We start from the raw sequence: 21,020 nt of genomic DNA on the forward strand, positions 1-21,020 counted from the left end.
AACGATTATCCTTGTTAAATAACAAACACGTGAATTATAGCAATAGGTCCTCCTTTTATGGTGAATATTATCTTCCATGTATTACAATATATTTATTACATAACAATGTAATTTATGTGACTATGTACTTAAACAAATAAACCCTATATTTATTCAGGTCCTATGAAGATAAAATTTTCTCAAATAAAATTAAGATGTGCATAAATATGAGAAAACATCAAAATAAGAGTTTCATTGATAATAACTTCAGTTTGTACAATAAACTTACATAAGGGAACCAAGTCCCATGTTCACTACATGGTCCTTGAATTTATGAGATGGCAAGCCTTTCGTCATAGGATCAGCAATCATCAATTCAATGCTAATGTGTTGAATGACCACTTTATTTTCTTTAACACGTTCTCTCACGACTAAGTACATTATGTCGATATCCTTTCTTTGACTACTACTTTTGTTGTTCTTAGCTATAAATACAACAGTTGAATTGTCACAGAACATTCTCAATGACCTAGATGTGGAATCTACAACTCTAAGGCCTTAAATGACCTCTTTAGCCATACACCATGCGATGTAGCCTCAAAACATGAAATGAACTCGACTTCCATAGTAGAAGTAGTAGTCAAGGTTTGTTTGTTACTTCTCCATGATATAGCTCCATCAGCAAACATAAACACTTAACCAGAGGTTAATTTACATGAATCAGTACAACTAGCAAAGCCTGAATCTAAGTAGCCAACTACTTCTAGGTTGTCAGTTCGCCTGAACATGAGTTTGTAATCCTTAGTACCCTGAAGGTACCTTATAACTTTCTTTGCACCTTTCCAGTGGTCTAACCCCGGGTTACTCCAAAATCTTCCTAACATTCTGACAACAAAGGCAATGTCGGGCCTTGTGCACACCTGAGCATACATTAAGCTTCCGACAACAGAAGCATATGGTATGTTCTTCATTTCTTCCTTTTCAAAATCATTATTTGGACACTGGCTCAAATTTAATTTATCACCCATAACAATAGGGGCAACACTTGGTGAACAATCTTTCATCTGAAATCTCTCTAAAACTTTGTTAATGTAGGCTTGTTGAGATAGACCTAAGATACCTTTGAATCTATCTCGATGGATCTTAATGCCAATGAAATAAGACGCATCACCCATATCCTTCACCTCAAAGTTCTTTGAGAGAAATTGCTTCACCTCATATAGCATGCCCTTATCATTAGTTGCAAGGAAAATGTCGTCGACATATAAAACAAGAAAATAATTCTTACTCCCACTGACTTTCTGGTATATACATTGATCCATGACATTCTTTTCAAATCCAAAAGAAGAGATAACATCATGAAATTTTAAATACCATTGGCGGGACGCTTGTTTTAAACCATAGACAAACTTCTTAAGCTTGCACACCAAATGCTCACCATCACTAAAGGAGAATCTTTTCTGGTTGTTTCATTTATACCTCCTCCTCTAGGTCACCATTTAGGAAAGCAGTTTTTACATCCATCTGCTGCAGCTCTAAATTGAAATAAATAACTAATGCCAGGATAACTCTGAAAGAATCTTTCTTGGATACTGGAGAAAAGGTCTCCATGTAGTCAATTCATTTTTTTTTGAGTGAATCCCTAGCAATGAGTCTTGCTTTGTGTCTCTCAATGTTGCCTAATGAGTCTTTCTTTGTTTTGAAGACCCATTTACACTAAATATCCCTCACCCGATTAGGCAATTCAATAAGATCCCAGACTTCGTTGCTCTTTATAGAATTCATTTCTTCATTCATGGCATTGTACCACAGTTCCAATTCTTTGCTATCATAGCATGTGAAAACATTTCTGGATCATTTTCAGCTCCAATATTGTAGTCAGATTCATGTAAATAGACAACGTAGTCACTAGGTATCGCTGATTTTGTTGTCCTAGTGGATCTTCTTAAGGCTACACTAGCAGGATCTTGGGGAGTGGGTGGTTCAGCTTGTGCTTCATCATTGACTTGTGGATCTTCAAAAATTGGTTGTGGTGGTTCAACACCCATTTGGACTTCAGGGGTGTTATGAACCACAATTAATCTTGCTCTTGAGGTGGTGGGTTCTGGTGATCTTTCTCAGAACCGAAGTCCTTTGATTGATCACTCCCACCAATCAAGGTATTTTCAAGAAATTTTACATTCCTTGATTCCACAATCCTAGTGCTATGAGATGGACAATAAAACTTGTAACCTTTAGACCTTTCAGCGTATCCAATAAAGTATCAACTTATGGTCCTTGGGTCCAGTTTCTTCTCTTGTGGATTGTATATCCTAACTTCAGATGGGCATCCCCAAATGCGTACATGTTTCAAACTCGATTTCCAACCTTTCCATAATTTAAAAGGAGTTTTTGAGACTGCCTTTGTTGGAACTCGGTTTAATATGTACACGAATGTCTTTAGAGCTTCAGTCCACAATGACATAGCAAGATTAGGGTTACTGCTAAGTATACTCCGCACCATGTCCACCAATGTTTGGTTTCTCCTTTCTACAACACCATTTTTCTCGGGTGTACTGGGCATGGTATATTGAGCAACAATCCCATTTTCTTGAAGAAACTTTGCAAAAGGGTCAGGTGATTGTCCATCTTTAGTGTATCTACCATAATATTCTCCACCTCTATCTGATATCACTATCTTAATTTGCTTGTTGCATTGTTTCTCTACTTCGGCTTTAAATATCTTAAAGACATCTAACGCTTCACTTTTGTTATGAAGTAAGTAGATATACATGTAGCGTGAGTAATCATCTATGAAGAAGATGAAGTATTTCTTACCATATGAGTTCATGTCTGGAGTACATATATCAGTATGTATAATTTCTAATAGTTCAGAACTCCTATGGACACCACTTTTCTTAGACTTGGAGGTATGCTTTCCCTTAATGCAATCCACACAAGTATCAAATTCAGTAAAATATAAGGTATTGAGTACCCCTTCTTTCACTAATCGTTTAATTCTATCAATGGAGATATGTCACAATCTCCAGTGCCATAATGTAGAGGAATTCTCATTCATAACACATCTTTTATTGCCAGCATGAACATGCATGATATTATAACTGGTATTGTTTTAATTAAGGCAATAAAGACCATCAGACAAAATACAATTTCCAACACATTCAAATTTATTGTATAAATTACAAAATTTGTCTGAAAATGAGGAAAATCCAAAAGGTACAAGTCTTGAAACTGAAATCAAGTTTCTAGAGAAACTTGGTACATAAAAGGTCTTTTCTAACTTTAAAACAAAAACACTACTTTAAACTAAATGGCAGGTTCCAATATATTAGATTCATAACATACGAAGGAAATTGGATTACCTTTGTTGTCCATCCATTTCTTGAACTTGGCGCATTCCTTTTCCGCATGTCCCTTCTTTTTATAGAAAAAACACTTGACAAAATACTTCTTTATTTCGTCTTGGGGAGGCACTTTATTTTTCCCCTTGTCCTTCTTGGATGGTTTGCATTTCTTTCCTTGGGTGGTCATGTGATCACTTTCACCTTGTTCCTGTAGGAGCCTTGCTTCTTCTTGAGCACACATGGTTATCAGTTCATTGATATTCCATTTGTCCTTATGTGTGTCATAGGAAATTTTGAAAGGCCCGTATCGAGGTGGAAGATTGTTAAGGATGTAGTAAACCAGGAAAGTTTCCGGAATTACTACATTGAGCTTCTTCAGTTGAGCAGAAATGTCCCTCATCTTTGAGATATGTTCTCTAACTCCTTTGATACCAGTGAGCTTTATTGATGAGAACTGGTGGATGAAGCTGTTGTATAGTGTCTTGTTTGAAGTGTCGAACTGCTCATCGATCATTTTGATCAAGTCTTTGACTTTCTTAGGTTGCTCCACCGATCCACTCATTCCCATAGGGATCTTGGGCATAATGAACATGATGCTGAGACGATTGGATCGCTCCCATTTTTCGTATAGTGCGATTTCAGCAATAGTGCTAGTCGCAGTGATTGTAGCAGGTTCGTCCTTATTACATATTCCATGTCATCGTAGCCTAAATGAAGAAGAACTTGTTCCTTCCAGAGTTTGAAATTGTCACCCCTAAGCTCAGGAATTTCGGTAAGGATTTCAGCGAAACTAGAGGAGGATGAAGAAGTTGCATGAATAGGATTAAAAATTTAGATTTCTGAAGATTGAAGTTTGATGAAGTCATGTTTTATCAATGTATAACATGCTGACACATGAAATTTTATTAAACAAAAAATGTATGTGGGCTAAATTTTTAATTTAATAAAATTGGATGTACATTATGATAGATTATACAAATAAATTATTTGGGATAAAATAAAGTTTGATATTTTTATCTAAATTAAACTTTATGATAAAACTATTAAATTAATTATCATAACTTTTGTGGGTAAATTAAGAAAACTAATTTAATATATTATCCTAATTAATTATATAAATATAATAAAATCCCCGTGGGGTAAAATTATTTTATCTATATAATCAATCACAATTTATGTCCATTATGTGATCCTTTCAAATTAATATATAATTTTATATAATTAAAAATGGTGTGGCTATTCCGTAATTATTTAAAATTATATGGTTCACTAGACATTATGTTTTAGGCTCTATCGAAAACCTAAGAACAATTTCGTTATTCACAGAGAGTAGTGCTCCTAGTATGGTCATTTGAAAATCATTCTAGATTGAGCATTTGTCCCAGTTTCATGCGTTCTTGTGTCAACCACAAAATTGTTTATGTATTATTCATAATTTTATTCACCCTCAATATTTTATGACTATTAATGTGAATATTTTATGAATATCAATGTGCTAAAAATTATCAACTTTTCTTAATGTTTGAATATAATCTTAATATATCTAGCATAATAATGGAATATAAAATGTATTTAAAATTATAAAGCCATACATATAAAATTAAATATAATTATACTAAGAATAAATTTTGCATGAATAAGAACAAAATAATCATACAAATTAGCATAATTATTTGTATGTAGGAAAATAAATACAATAATTTCATATAGACACTTAATGGCAGAAAAAATCCATGTTAAATAAGACAATAAAATCATTTATTGATTTGGTGAATTAATAAAATAATTGCACAAACTTAATTGCAAAACAAAAATATAATTACATTCTTAAAATAGCACAATTATTTAATATTGCGTGAATAAAAAAAATATATCACATAATAAATACACCAAAAATCAAATATTTGGACATTTTAATTAATTTCCAAATACCATATAAATTACAAACATTATATGCATAATTAAAATAAGAAAAATTAAAAATAAAATTTATTGCCTAAAATAATGCAGAAATCAAGAAAGAATAATACTCCAAAAATATTTTTAAAAACTTTAATTTTTCAAATTTTTCTTAATTTTTTTTAAACTGCCTCATGTGTCGTATGACCCGTCAAACGACGGGTCATTTTTTTTTTCAGTAGGCACGAAAATGAATTGGCGTTTCCTATCATCTTCTTCAGCGAACCAGGTCGTTTTGACCCAGTTTCTTTGCAAACAGGTCACGCAACTGGAAATGAAACCCGTCTTGAAATACACATTTTTAACATCGAAATCAAGATTTTAAAGCCCTGATTTTACCGAAATGTGTGTCTAAAGGGATTCATGGCGTTTGTTTGCTTAAAAAACAACTAAAAAACTGGCTTTAATTTCAAAAAAGAATTTTCGCCTATTAACGTGTTCATGAGGATTTCAAATGCTTCTTGGGTTTAAAAAACTCGTTTTTTTTATGCATATATCATTAGAAAACATAAGCTAAAAGATTTCTAATAGCATTAAAAAGGACAAACATGAATTTGAATTCAAGAACCAAATTTTGAAGCATCGGCCAAACTCAAAGCAATATATGTGTATATGTATATGTGACCAGATTATTAGGATTTTATTGCCAAAAAAAATATTAGATATGAACAAAATAACATATACCTAAACACAAAAGCAATACAAATACAATCAAATAACAAATAAAATTTTGATATATACGTCCAAAACAAAATCTGAAAATTATATATGTGTATATATACATGCACAATATATGTATATTAACAAGGCAGAGGCATAGAAAAGGCGACTGATACCAATTGTTGGATTAAAAATTAATCTAGATGCATAACAATCCTAATGTAGAATAAACAGATTGTTACATAGAATTCAGAAGATAAAAAATGTATAACTCTAGTCATTGCTATTGATAATCTCAATCTATAAACTTTAGATCTACAAAAGAAAAGAAGAGAAAATAGATTGAGTACACGTGCTTCCAAGCTCTCACTAACTCTTTTAGATGGAGTTACTGAAAGTCATAATGAGCAGTGAGCATGGGGACCGGTACCCTATATTTATAGGGTGAGACATTCCATCAGAGTCTCTATCACAGTTACAGAGGTTGAAATATACCCTCAATTTAATTAGGAAATTAAAATTGGGTAACAAATAAATGTTGACCATTTAATATTGAATATTTTGTGACTTTTATATATATTAAATCAATTAATTCTAACTGATTTTTTTTTATATATACCGTGTAAAAATATATTCTAACAATAGGTAGTTAGATAGGTCAGAGTATAAAAAGAGTAAGATGAGAGGAAGAAGGAGAAGTTGTAAGGGTTATGAGTTAAAGTTCAATTAAAAGATATATAATTTTTTTTAAATACAGTTTTGGATTTTGGGATTAAACTCGAATCCAAATGGTTATATATTAAAATCCAAACCCAATTCGATCATACACAGGTTCTAGTCGGATTTAACCTGCCAGAAGCGGGTTTTGCTATTTTTTGGACCCATCGGGTGCAGGTCGGACCGGGTTTGCAGGTTTTTCGGGTCATATGTGCACCCCTAGTGTGGAGGAAAAGAAGAGAGAAAGTTTTGGCTTCCTTAGATGGTGTGCAACAAATAAAGAAAGAAGGACCTTGGAGCCTTGCGACAATGAAGAAAGAAAATGTATTTGATTTGTTTTGTTATTATTTAGTTTTTTTTTTTTTTGCAACAAATTTTGTTTTACTCTTAGTTTAGTTTAGAATTTTGTTATTGAGATTGGAAATCAAGAGGAAGACGAAGATAAATTTGAAGTTGAAGTTTGGAGTCTTGTGACAAACATTAAATGAGTTTTTTTTCTTCTAATTTTTTTTATCTTTCATTATTTTATAATTTTTGGGCATATAGCTAGAATTATTATTGACTTGAAATTGTGATTTTTCATACTAGATGCATTAATGTTTTGATTAATTGAGTTTTGTTCATTCAAATATTTATATAGCTTAATACTTACTTTTGTTTAGCTATCAATCGTGAGTAATTGAATTAATTTTGATAGGGGAAGAGTTAGGATTAATAGACATAAACTTGAATGATGCAAGTTCTAAATCTCTTAGAATGAATTTATGATGGTATATGAATATATTGTTACCTTGCATGATATATAGGAATGGTGCTTAGATTGATATTCTTTGAAATTTATTTGGTATAGGAATAAGTTAGTTAATTAAACAATTAAAGCATAAAGACTTTGGAAAAGCTCATGAGATGTTTAAATTCCTAGTTGACAATCTTAGTTTGCTATAATATTTCTTTGCAGCTTTGTTATCAGATTTGCATTTTTTAATAATTTAATAATTCTAGCTTATTTCTTCACATAGTTGTTGCTTGTTAATTTGTATTTGTTTTCCTCATTTTATTTTATCTTCTAAAACCACTTTGTGAGTAGTTAGTTTTGGAATTAGTTTCCAATTCTCAATCACTGCGGAGACAGTACTTGGCTTATCATTTTATTACTTGTTGACTTGCACACTTGCATATTTATCTTAAGTTTCACAACAATGTCCAAATTAAAATCAACATAACTCGGAGCCATACCCAAATCAAAATAACCTAAATACATCAAATCTAAGTTATAAACATGTAACGACCTGACATAAACTAAATAACTTACTACAAAACATTTATCGAAACTCATTTGAAAACAAACATGAATCAAATATCTTTTACAAAAGAGTAAATAGCATTTTTTCCCCCGAACTATGACCATTGTATGATCGTGCTCCTTGAATGATTCACGATGTTAAAAATTCCCTTTGAACTATGCACGTTACTGAAATATGAGACTTCTGTTAGATTTCATCTTATGTGGCTAACATATTGATGATGTAGCATTTTGTCTATTGATGTGGCAGTGTCATGGGTAGAATAATTATCAATTTTTCCCCCGAACTTTGACCACTACCAAATAATACCTCTTTTATAAAAAAAAAGTATTTTGTTAATAATAATAATAATTAAAACCTTAAATAATTAAAAATTTAGTCATCAACAAATAACTCTTTTTTACTTTTTCTTTTACAATATTAATTAAAACTATTTTAGAATGAACATTTAAAACAAATACTAAAACAAAGAAAAAAAACTTTTAATTAAAGAGGAGGACAAATGGCTTAAATAAATAAATAAAACTTTTAATTTAAGAGGAAGAGGACAAATGGGAAAAAACTTTGTTTTAGGATTTATTTTAAGATATATTTATTTTATATTGTAAAAGAAAAGAAAAAGTAAAAAAAAAAAGAAGTTATTTGCTATTAATTAGATTTTTAATTTTTGAGTATTTGAAATTTTATTTAATTAATTTGAAACTAATAGTATTGTTTATTTTCTTAATCTTTTAAAATAATGGGTAAAATTGCTAATTATTCTAGACATGGCACCGCCACATCAATAGACAAAATGCTACATCATCAATATGTTAGTCACCTAGGAAGAAATCTAATAGAAGTCCCATATTTCAATAACGTGCATAGTTCGGGGAGAATTTTTAACATCTCGAATCATTCAGGGGGCACGATCATACAATAGTCATAGTTCGGGGGGCAAAAATGCTATTTATTCTTTACAAAATATATAACTCGAGATCTCGTTATTTAAAAATAAACCATTTCCTTACATGCTTATTGTAGGTAAAATATAAGTTATTAAAACTTAACATATAACCATGACTTGAAGACTTTTAAAACAATGCATACATAGCAACCCTTTTGACCTGCTGGTCTACCGATCATGACATGCACACATCTGACCGAGCTTGCTCCAACTCCAACTCATCGCCTCTTCACTACACTTATGTCTTTACCTGCAACACAGAGTACCCGTGAGCTAATGCCCAACAAGAAGAGTCATATAGGACACTATCCCCAAAGCCCAACAATATAAGACATAAAACATAAAATGTAAAACATAAACATAAACTAACTCATATCTTCACAATCTAAAACATAAACAACTCCTAGTCGATAACTTATCACACAAAGTTCCATAATCAATCATATTGTCAGTAACATAACCATAATATAATGTAATATATCAACCAAACCATAGCGTAGCGTAAACATAGCATAAAATAAAATATCCCAACATAGCATATTCAATCTATAACAAGTACTACCGGTGTCATTTCGGCCATAAACTAGTGATGATTTTGTTAGTTGTGCAACCGAGCACAAATTAACATAAGCATGCATTTTTCATAACGTAAGCATGAAATTATCGTAACGTGTGCATGCATTTTCATATCGTAAGCATGACACACAAACATACCACATATTCTTACATATTTCAGTCACACACAACATGCATCACTTATAACATAGCTCATAACATAATTCATAACATGATTCATACCATAGTTTTTAACATAATTCACAATATAATTCGTAACAAAATTTCTAACATAATTCATAGTATACCTTATAACATAATTTGTAATATATCATATAGCGTATCTGTGTGAAAGTGTCCACTCTTCTTACCTCAGGTCCAGTAGCGCTCCACACACATTAACATATCTCTTCAAGTATCCTTAGCGAGCCTATCATATCATAACATCGAAAGCTTAAACTCAAGCCAAACCAAAAACCATATTAAGAATACACCCATGTCCCTCTTAAAGATAACTCATACTCAAAGTATTCTTAAGAAGGTCTCAAAACTCTACTACAATAAACCACAATAAAAAAGGTTCCAATTATATCAAATCAATGCATCAAAACCTAAAAAATATGCATTTATGGGCAGCTAGCGTGGTCGCGCCAGTGCTTGGGCACGGTCGCGCTCACAGAGCGCCAAGGCTAACCAGCTAAGTAGCGCAGTTGTACCAGGGCTGGGCACGGTCGTGCTAGTCCCCAAATAAAGCAATCACAGATGCAATTTCAAACCTACGTTTCAACCCCAAATCGCAAAGGTCCGACCCCAATTCACCAAATCAGTCAACCTAGCATGTTTCTAACCCTTGAAACTCAGATATAACCAATCCTAAACATATACTAAACATTCAAAATCCCATAAACAATTAAAACAGTCTGGAACGCAGAACACCTTCGCCGGTACTATCAGTATTCGGGAGGATTTGATTTTGTTCTTTCCTAATTTTTATTTTTAACAATGTACGCCCCATGACGATTTCTTACTTAATAAAAATGGTGCGTACAAAACATCATAAATAAACATTGTAAAGAAATAAAAGTTCGCATCCGTCTTCGTTCTTTTTCACACTAACAAGTGACCCAAGACTACAGTCTTCGATCACTTGGGGGGTATGATCATCTATACAAACAAGTCTCGGAATAAAAAAAAAACAGGATGAAAAATGTAGAGTTTAGTCCTGATCTGGACCGTATAGACTGGGGGTAGCAAAACCCAACTCCCAGCAAAACAAGACACAAAGTTCAGGTCCAGTCCTAACCCGGACATACATGGTCCCGGGGGTATAAAACCCAATAGGACGTACGGCTTAGGCCCAATCCTAACCTGGACATACATGGTCTAGGAGGGTATAAAACCCAATAAGAAGTATGGCTCAGGCTGAGTCCTAACCTGGACATACATGGTTCGGGGGGTACAAAACCCAATAAGAAGTACGGCTCAGGCCCAATCCTAACCCAAACATACATGGTTCGGGGGTTACAAAACCCAATAGGATGTAAGGGTCAAGCCCAGTCCTAACTCGAACATACATGGTCCGGGGGGTACACAACTAAAAATTCGTTAACCTAGCGAGGTCTCAAATAACCAAATCCCTGTCATGTGTCCTCTATAATGGCCCGAAGCCATTGGAACATGAAGTTTTGGGTTTAAGTTGTTTAAAATTAGTATTTTAAATGGCCCATGTTGTTGGAACTTGAGCCCTAGGTTCAAAATAAGCTAATCAACTAATTTTTGATGGTCCAGACCGTTGGATCTTGAACACCAGAGTCAGGACAAGTAAATCAGACGATAGTTATTAACTCCCTAGCGGTCCAGGCTGTTGGAACCTGAACGTTAGGATTAAAGTGAGTTAACTAATTAAGTCATATCTAAAAGAAATATCTAACGGTCCAGGCCGTTGGAGACCAAACTATAAAATCAGAGTAAAAAAACTAAGTTATATTGATAAGTCTGAAACGGTCCAGGCCGTCAAGACCCGAACACGGGTCCCAGAACAGACTAAATGCCTTCTACAAAATTTTGCTACTGGTCCTAGCTATTGGAATCAGAATCCAACATTCGACCCATGTTCATGCAGAGTGGTAAAACACTTAGTGAATTTTGAGGAAAAATAGACAAATGAAAAATGGAAATCATAGTACAAGGCAAAATCAATATATAAATACAGACAATAAAATTAATACTTGTTCAAACAAAAATAAAGAAGCCCCAATTACAACACAAAGGCCCAGGCCTAGGCTTGTCCTGATCAGCGACACCCAGAATGGTCTCATCTTGCTCGCCCCTGGCCAAAAGCTCCGCATCAACTTTCTCTTTAGCCTTAAATTCAGCCTTCTTTGCAGCCGGATCTGGGTAGATGAGGAGGTTCATGTTCTTGTCCTGGAGCCAGGCCATGTAAATGGCCTCGTCAAATGTGGCCTCCAGCAAAGCATCAACCTGCTCCTTCACTTGGTGAGCCTCCTCGTTCTGCTTTATCTCCAGCTGAAGCAGGCTGTTCAGGGCCTGAATCCGGGACTTGAGGGTTGTAACCTTCTCCCGGTCCTGGTAAGATTGGGCCTCAGCTGCCTCCAAGACGGCCTTGGTTGACGCCTCTGAGCCTCGAACACGAAGAAACTAACATGTGACTTACCGTGGTGGCCTGGTAGAGGAACATGGCATCATGACTGGCCAAGGTAATATACCGCTTTAGCTGAAGGGTGGATATTGTTGATCCCACCTGGGCCAAAAATTTTGCAACAAGCGGAGCCGTATTCTGCCCCAACTTAGGTCAGAACCCATTCTCAGCTACGAACCGGTCCAAAATCTGTTGGGGAGTGCGGAAGGCCTCTGGACGCTCGACAAACTCCACCTTCCATCGAACAGTTAAGGCCCGATACACCTCCTCCCTCTTGTCCTGTCCATTCTCCCAAGCCCGGGAAACCATTCTCGTCCTCTCCTCCTGGAGGACCAGGTCCCTTTCCTCGGGGAGTGCTGGATTAACGGGAAGCTTAAAAGCCTCCAGGACCTCCTGAGTAACGATGAGGATTTCCCCAGAGGAGTACTCCTCAGCCAAGGCAGGCTCCTTGTTCTTGTCCCTCTTGGCCTGCTTCATGGACTCCTCAACGACCGAGTCCGTCGCCCTCTTCTCTGCCATTCCACTTTCTGAAGGTTTATGTTCCAAGTCAATAACCGGGAGAGGAGCGGGTGGGGACGAAACTATTTCCGTGCATGTCGTCGGGAGGACACTTACGGCTAGAGCCCTCTCAGAAACCTCCGAGTCCAGCCTCGAATCCTCGAGGAGCAGCTCGAGCACCTTCTTCGCTAAAGCCTTGGCTGGGGCCGCCCTGGCCTCGATCATTTCTTTCATTTTTGCCATGGGGTTAGACATGTCTAGGTCGCCTGAAATAAATAGAGAAACTAATCGGCAAAGCATATGAAGGGGGGCGAAAGTCAAAAATCAAAGCAAGTATTAAGGTCTAAAGTCCTCCGGGACGAACCCTTATCTAAAGAACGGGCATGACTCAACTCCCCTAGGGCGAAAGAATGAATGCAATCCTCCATGTCGTCCAGGTCCAAAAAGTTACTGGATTGTAAAAACCCAGACGAATATACGAGGGTTAGCGTATCTAGGACAATAGGGCAAGGAAACCCCACTTCTCCAATGGCCCCGATTAGGTAGTCTCGATACAATTTCCTATCCCTAACTAAGTCCTCAAAATTAGGAGCATAGGTTAAAAGCAAAGGAGAGTTACCTTGCCCTGAGATGCTAGCCCAAGGAGCCCTGGTATTCAGTTGAGCCCCTCGATAAGGGCGTCCAACTCTTCGGACACGGCCCTCTCCGCTTGGTGGGCATGCTCCTTCTTCCTCTTCTCCGCGTCCGCCCGGGTCATGGCCTCTACGGCCTCGATGTGGACAAGGGCCAACTCCTCCCTCAGGGTGGGGCCCCTCTCGCACTGTAGCCCCTGAAAGTTAGGGGCTTCTATCGCTTGGTTGGCAGCGAGTGTCCCAACCAGACAAAGAATGTCCGTGGTCACAAAGCCCCCCACATCTAGCTCCCCCATGCTCAGGGTGGCATAGTACTTTTTGCAGTCCATGATTGATTTGGTGAGGAGAGTCTGGGCGTACAGTCCTGTTTTCCAGGAACACGATGTTGGGGTTTTATGCCCTAATTAAAACCCGTGGTCAATCACTTTGCTCACATGTTTTATTTTCATGATTATTTGTTTAATATAAACTTCTATTAAATCCCAAGCATATAACTAATCGTATTTATAGTGACATAATCACAGTGGAACATATGATCACACGTTCAAAATAAGTTAGTTCTAAGATTATTCAGTGCACAGGATTTACAATGACTTGCCAATCTACGATATGATCTACTTACATAATACAGTGTTATGTTCTTTCTAGAACATTAGCAAAGTAGATAAGATTGGATGTATTTGTTACATTGGACTGGACTGATATTGACAGTTGATAAGATAAGTAAACATACCATTATTATCTATTCTATTCATATCATATAGTTGACCATAGGTCAATTCAATCTCAATTCTGAGTGGTTAGTATTCTAACTGATTGAGTGGGAGTGTTAATCATAGATATGAACATCTATAGCTTCTGATGAAGTAGTGAAATGATGGTTTCCTTTTAGTTTGGTTCAATGTGGTAAATGATAGAGATCTCATTTTAGTAATTAAATTAGTTTACTGAAATATCATTTACAATGAACTAAATGTTTTAAGGATAAAATACAATGAGAGGTAAAACGGTATTTTAGTCCTATCTCATTGTAGATCGTCTATAGAGGTTTGAGTGATAATTATGGTTGTAACAATGGATAATTAATAGAGTATCTATATTTGTTATAGAGCGTTCTATGAATTCAAGAGTGCAATTCTGAGTCTATAGTGGAGTCACGAGGAATTAATAAGTTAGTAAATTTATTTGTTAGATTTATGATAACTTATTGGAGTTTGATTTCATAGGCCCATGGTCTCCACTGTACCTTGGATAAAATCATCTAGATAGTCTCAATTAATTGATTTAATTATCAATTAGAATTATCAAAGTTGACCAGGTCAATTTTGGATAGTTTCACAGAGTAATGTAATTTTGAGAAGAAAAGAGAAATTATGGCAGATTTATTAATTAAGATAAATTGGCATCTAAATTAATAAGTAAGTTCAAATCAAGGTTCAAATTATAAATAATTAATTTGATAAAAGGATTTAAATCATTATTTAATTAATTAAATCAATAGAAAATAATACAATCCTTGATTTTAAGTCCAATGTGCTTATAATCAAATAGGAAATTTCACGGGCCTAAAGCCCATGATAATTTTGACCTAGGGCTTCAAATTGGCTATTATTTTATTGATTTCTTAATTAAATTAAATGACCTAATTGAGTCTATAAAAGGAGTGCTTAGAGAGAAGTCAAAACACAAGTTCATAAGTCACAAGTCAGATTTTCTGATAGTTTTTAGATTCTCTCTAAACACAAGTCATTTTCTAAGCCTCTTTGTTATTTTCTCTTCTTCTCTCTATATCTATCTCATGTGTTGAGAATTGCCCACTCTAGTCTAGGTGATTCCAAGGATACTTTGGAAGACTGTGAAGAAAATTGAAGATCGGTTCAGTTTCTTGATAACACTCTGCGACAGAAAGGATACAAGGGTTAGAGAAATTTATACTGTGAGTATTCTTATCATTGTTTCTCTTTGAATTAAATTTTAGAAACATGTTCTAGGTAATCTCATATTAATTTGTTTAATATTAGATCTACATGAAAATAAATAAAGATCATGTATAAAGTTTCCTAATACGCGAATGGGGAGCAGAAAAAACAAAAGGAAACTAAAAGAGTCGAGAGGAAAAACTTACCCACGTGCTGGAAGTCCAGCACCAACGTGGGGTTCTTATCCAAGAGGAACTCGGATGTCATGAACTAGTAGTGCCTGACATCCGGGGGGTGCTTCTAGGCGTTGAATGGAGCTGGGTAATTTATGCAGAGCTTTAGTTTGTAGAATCCATCCCGAGTCTTGTCCTTAGCATTAAGCTGCGACTCCAGCTTGTAATAGCACAATACTTCCGCGGGGGTGGGAGCCGGGAACTCCTTCGACGTGCAGAAGATGCACCATCCCGAAAGTAGCTTGTATGCCTGGGGCAAGAGTTGGAATGGCGCAATCCCCACAAACTTTAAGAATTGCGCGAAGTAATTGTGAAGTGGGAGTGTAGCTCCCGCACTGATATGGCCTACGCTCTAGGCCCCGAACTCGCCCATTGATAACTCTACAAAATAGAGTTATTTTACCACTTTTTATGTGCTAATTGTTGCTTAATTCTTGAGTTTTTAATTGATTTATTAAGTTTTTAAGTAATTTTGAATTTATTAGTCTTATTTTGATTTTATATAATTTTGTGTGTTTTTATAGTTATTTTGTTGTAAAATGTTGTAGTTAATTATTTGAATTATTGTTGTTTAGTTTGAGGTAAAAAAATGTTGTGTTATTGAACTTAAATGTTAAATATAAGTTAAGTTATAATTAATATTTTCAAAGAATTAAATTGATTTATTTTATAGTTGAAAATATTTTATTATGATTTATTTTACATTTATTTAGTAGAAAATAATGTTGCATTTTGGTACTTTGGAAAGAAGAGGAAATACAAGAATTAAAGGTGAAAAAATATGGAGAATGTGGCATTTTTCAAAAGCACCTTCAGCTGCCTCCACCAGCCCAAGCCAGGCCCACGCTCGGACTCAGCCCAACAAAGAAGCCCAGGCCCGCCTGGCCATTTCCCAGCCAATGCACTGCCACCTCACGCCTACCAGCTGCCTTCTTCTGCCAAAGCACCACGTTGCCTCCAATGATGCCCCCTGCTCCAAACAGCCGAATTCCCCCAACATCATGCCTCTCCCTGCCTAGCTCTCCACAAGCCAGCCTACTAACCGAAGCACTCATCAACCAGCATAGCCCAAGCCCGCCAAACCCCAGCTGTCCCACGTTCCCAGCAGCTGCACCCAGGCCTGCCTTCAGCCTCCCACACAGGCCCAACAGCCACAAAGCAATTTTTTTTGAGCCCATAAAATTGCCCAATGTCCCCTATACCAAAAATGCTAATTTTTTACCTAACTTTTCTACACATTTTACCCCAAAACATCATTACACCTTATAATTTACCCCTATTTGCCACATTATTATTAATTTAATTAATTTAAATTGATTATTTTAGTACCTTTTTTTTGCTATAAATAAGGGAGTTTATGGCATATTTTGGAATAGGAGGTTACCATACCACAAGTTCCACACTTTCAAGACCTCTCTATTCTCTTCATCTTTTTCTTCTTTTTGGTCATTTTTCTATGAGTTTTTAGAGGAAAATTTTGGGGGTTTCTCCTCCAAATTTTCCTATTTATGTTTGTAATTTTTTGGTTTGTAATTTCTATTCTAGTTATGAGTTTCTAATCTTTTTAAGATTATTAAGGTGATGATGAAACAATATGTAACTAGATAGTATTTATTTTGTATGTTGATTTCCCATTTTGTGCAACAAAGTTTATGGAATTTTCTTCTTCAAATATCTTCTTTCATCTTAAATATCATGTATTTTGGATTGTTGGCACATATTTGCACTTTGTTCTTCATTAGTGCAAAAAACATAATATTCTTTGTGTAAGATGTGTCATTAAATTGTACACATCCATGCTTAGAACAAAAATATTATGTTTTGCCTTATAAATAATGTTCATTGATTTATTTGTTATTTCATTAGATTGATTTACACTAAATGCTTTGAAATTATAATTTTGAAAAGGAAATCTTATCTTTTTAGAAGTAATTTGTTCTTAAAATTATAAATCTATTTGGAAAATTATAGTTTGATTTATTTTAACTATCACTAGAACTTGGGAATCAATATACTAATAAATATTATTAAACTTACATTTTGTGGATTCTAGTATCTTAATAATCTTTCCTTTTACCACTTAATTTTCAAATCATTATAGGTTTATTTTTATACTCGTTTTGGTCTCAAAATAGCTTTATTTTTCAATCTTTTATTTTATGTTCATAACATTACAACCATCAATCTTTGGAGCTAGGTTAGAATTTATTACTTTTGATTTAAAATAGTTTTCTTTTTTATTTTAGACAACTCCTTTGGGTTCGATCTCGTGCTTACACGAACACTATATTCCATATACGATTTGTGCGCTTGCGAGTATAAATTTTTAAAACATACCCGTTTTGGGTCCATCAAGTTTTTGGCGCCGTTGCCACGCTGGCATGGGCCTTCTCTTCCCTCCCGGCCAGCTGGTTGTAGAAGAGTCTAGGAGTCGATTCCACTCCATGGTGTTTCTCCAGGGCATCCAGCATCCGGTAGTTCCGAAACTCGTTTCTCTCCATGTCCATCTCCCATGTGTTGCCCATAGGAGGCTTATGCCCTTCCAAGACGATAGGGCCCGACTGTACGAAGTCTTCTGGGTGAAGGGTGATGCTGCAACTCATGATCAAGGACCTGGGAGCAACAAAGGATACAAAAACCAAGTAGTTAGCTCCAAAACCCAAAAAAATTGTTAAGGTACGGGGGTTCTCATAAAACTGCTTGGAGAAGTCCCCTCCGGACCCAGATCCGGGATCAATGAAGATCCCAAGAACCTTGGTAGGGAATTAGGAATAAGAGGTTTTTTTTCTAACTTTCCTAAATCAATCTTGGAACATTCAAAGTGATCCAGGAGAACCAAACCAGAGATATTACCTAGACAATCTATATTGCAAACCTACATGACGGTCATAGCCTTAACAGTCCTATGGTCACAGAGGTAATACTATAGAACAAAAAAAAAGGAAATAAACAAAGGAAAAAGACCAGAAAACTTACTGTGAGGTACTGGGTCTGAAAGTTGTAAAGTCTCTGGCCACAGGGTCGGCAGGATCTCAGCCTTGAATTGACGAAGGTGATGCAGCAGATCATCTACTGGTTGAACCGGGACTAGACCATCTAATGGCTGTGCAGAAAGAGGTCAGGTCGGAAACAGACAAGAACGAAGATGGAGTAGTCGTCGGAAAAGTTTGTCAGCAAATTCGGACATAAAACGCTCTCGTTTAGCTCTAATTGTTTAGAATGTGTAAAGTTGGAAATGAAATTGTGGGGGTATTTATAGGGAAAAAACCCACTGCTTGATCCAACGGTTCAGAATGACTATCCTCATCTAACGGTCCCGGATAACACATAAGCTTTAATTAGCCCCATCAAGTACCAGATCGTGGATTCGCCAATTCGCGATCTGCGCCCACTTAATCCAACAATCCACATCAAGAAATTTTCAAGAATATCCCCATCCAACGGTCCCAGATGGTGCAGAGGCATTAAACAACCCACTTGAGAACCCTATCAACATCTCTCGTTATAACGCCCCACGTCACTATGGTTGCTTCCTGGAATGATGATTGGCCCTACAAACCGACATGAGTCTTTCCAGGAAGCAGCCATAGTGACGTGGGGTGTTACAGCTGGTACCAGAGCCACAGTTCACATGCATGAAGTTCTCCTTGATACACACACACAAGCTCCAGATCTAACCGCCAATGTAAGTGTTTATGTTATGATCATTATGTTTATGTTTATAGCTAATTTTTTAGTCATTATGTTTTTAGTTAAGAATGAATGGAGCTTTGACCTATCAAGATATCCGAGCCATTAAGGCATTGAAAAGGATTAGAGAGCCAAGGAATACAATAGGAGTGTTAGAAAGAATCACTCAAAGATTGATCTTGTTTCAAAAGGGGTTAGTTTCACTCCTTGAACTCTATAAATAGGACCTAGTACTCAGCCATTTCACTCATCATTCAAGCATTCATCAGAGCACCCAAGCTGCTAAGTTTATTCTAGAGAGAAAACACTTGGGTTTTGGGTTAAAAGCTTTTCCAATCTAAGCTTTTCTAAACACTTGGGAAGTAAGATAGAGTGTTATTTTGGTATCGAGGTGTAGAACAAAGTTCTAGTTCATCCAAGGTATTCTTATCCTCAGGTTTAATCCATCATAGTTCTTTTGTTTTCTTCTATTTTTCTTTTAGAACCTAACTCATTATTATGGCTTTTGGTTAGGTGTTTAAGTTCCTTGAAACTTAAGGTTTTTCAGTAAGTTTCTATCTTAATGGTTTAGTTCTCTTTTTCATCTCTAAATCTTTAGAAACTCGTGATTGTTACTGTTGGTTTTAGGAGTATTCTAATCCCGTTCTTGTCTCCATATCCCGGTTTTTGGTAAGGAAAATAGGTTGATATATATGTTATAATATGTTTATGTGATATGATATGTTCATATGTTATATGTATGGATATGTTTTTAGTCGCTTGGGGCTTATAGTTGCTTAGATAGCAAACCCTAAAATTTTTATCATTATCGTGGTTTAGAGTTATGATTTACCCTACCTTGATTAGTAGACTGAGGACCTAAATGGGTTATCATATACTACCTTGTGATCTAACCTACCTCGATTAGTAGACTGAGGACCTAGATGATTTTATCACATGCTACGGTAATGAGTTAATAGCAATTAATATTGTAGTCCTATATGATATACGTTTTTACCTCATATGTCTTATAGTATATGTTTTATAATATAGTCTTATGTTTAATGATATATGTTTTTAGTAGTTTTTCCTTGTTGAGCATTAGGCTCATTCCTTTTACTTTAGATGGTGTAGGAAAATGAACTTGGAAGGCGGGACAGATTCATGGCAGATTGGCATGTGTATTAGGGATGGAATGATTGAATGGATTGCTGGAAGATTGAGGATGATGTTGTTTTCAAGTATTTTTCTTATGTTTTATGTATTTCTGCACTTAGTATTTAAACAATTGATTAAAGTTTATGTTTTTATGTTTTATGTACTAAACAATGGGTACCCATACCTTATTTTGTACTTCGTACCGTATTTTGGATTTTTAATAAAGTTATAATATTTTATATATGTATGTATTCTAAAATAGTAGTTATGTTTAGTAGTTTTTAATGGTCCGAGGTCTAGAATTAGTCGGGGCATTACACTCGTGCAGACGGGACGCTTTGGAAATCACGTTGACACCCATCGGTCACTGTGACAATCAAAAGATTCTTTCCGGATCTTTAAGGCGCGAGTGGTATAAACACACCAGTTACTGAGGGACACATGTGTAAAACATGGTGAATTTGAAAGAACGGGCATCACCCAAGTGGCCCCTAAGTAAATGAACCGGGCTATTGGGATTTGATCAGGGATAATGATGCAAATCTCCTCCATGCAAGAATAATCGAGTGGCCCCCACGAAAATGAACCAGCCTTCCAGGAAATGAACTGGGATATTTGGATTTGATCCGGGAGAATGAGGAAAGTCTCCACTATGCAAACATAGACGAAGACTTGGGGGGTAAATGTTATCCTTGTTTTCCCCTCGGACACATGGCATGACACAATTGATCGTGGGCTCTCTCAAAGAGATCAAAGGCACAACCTAAGCCCAATGGACATGGAAGAAG

Source organism: Humulus lupulus, chromosome 1 (assembly GCF_963169125.1).
Source record: "Humulus lupulus chromosome 1, drHumLupu1.1, whole genome shotgun sequence".
NCBI lineage: Eukaryota > Viridiplantae > Streptophyta > Magnoliopsida > Rosales > Cannabaceae > Humulus > Humulus lupulus.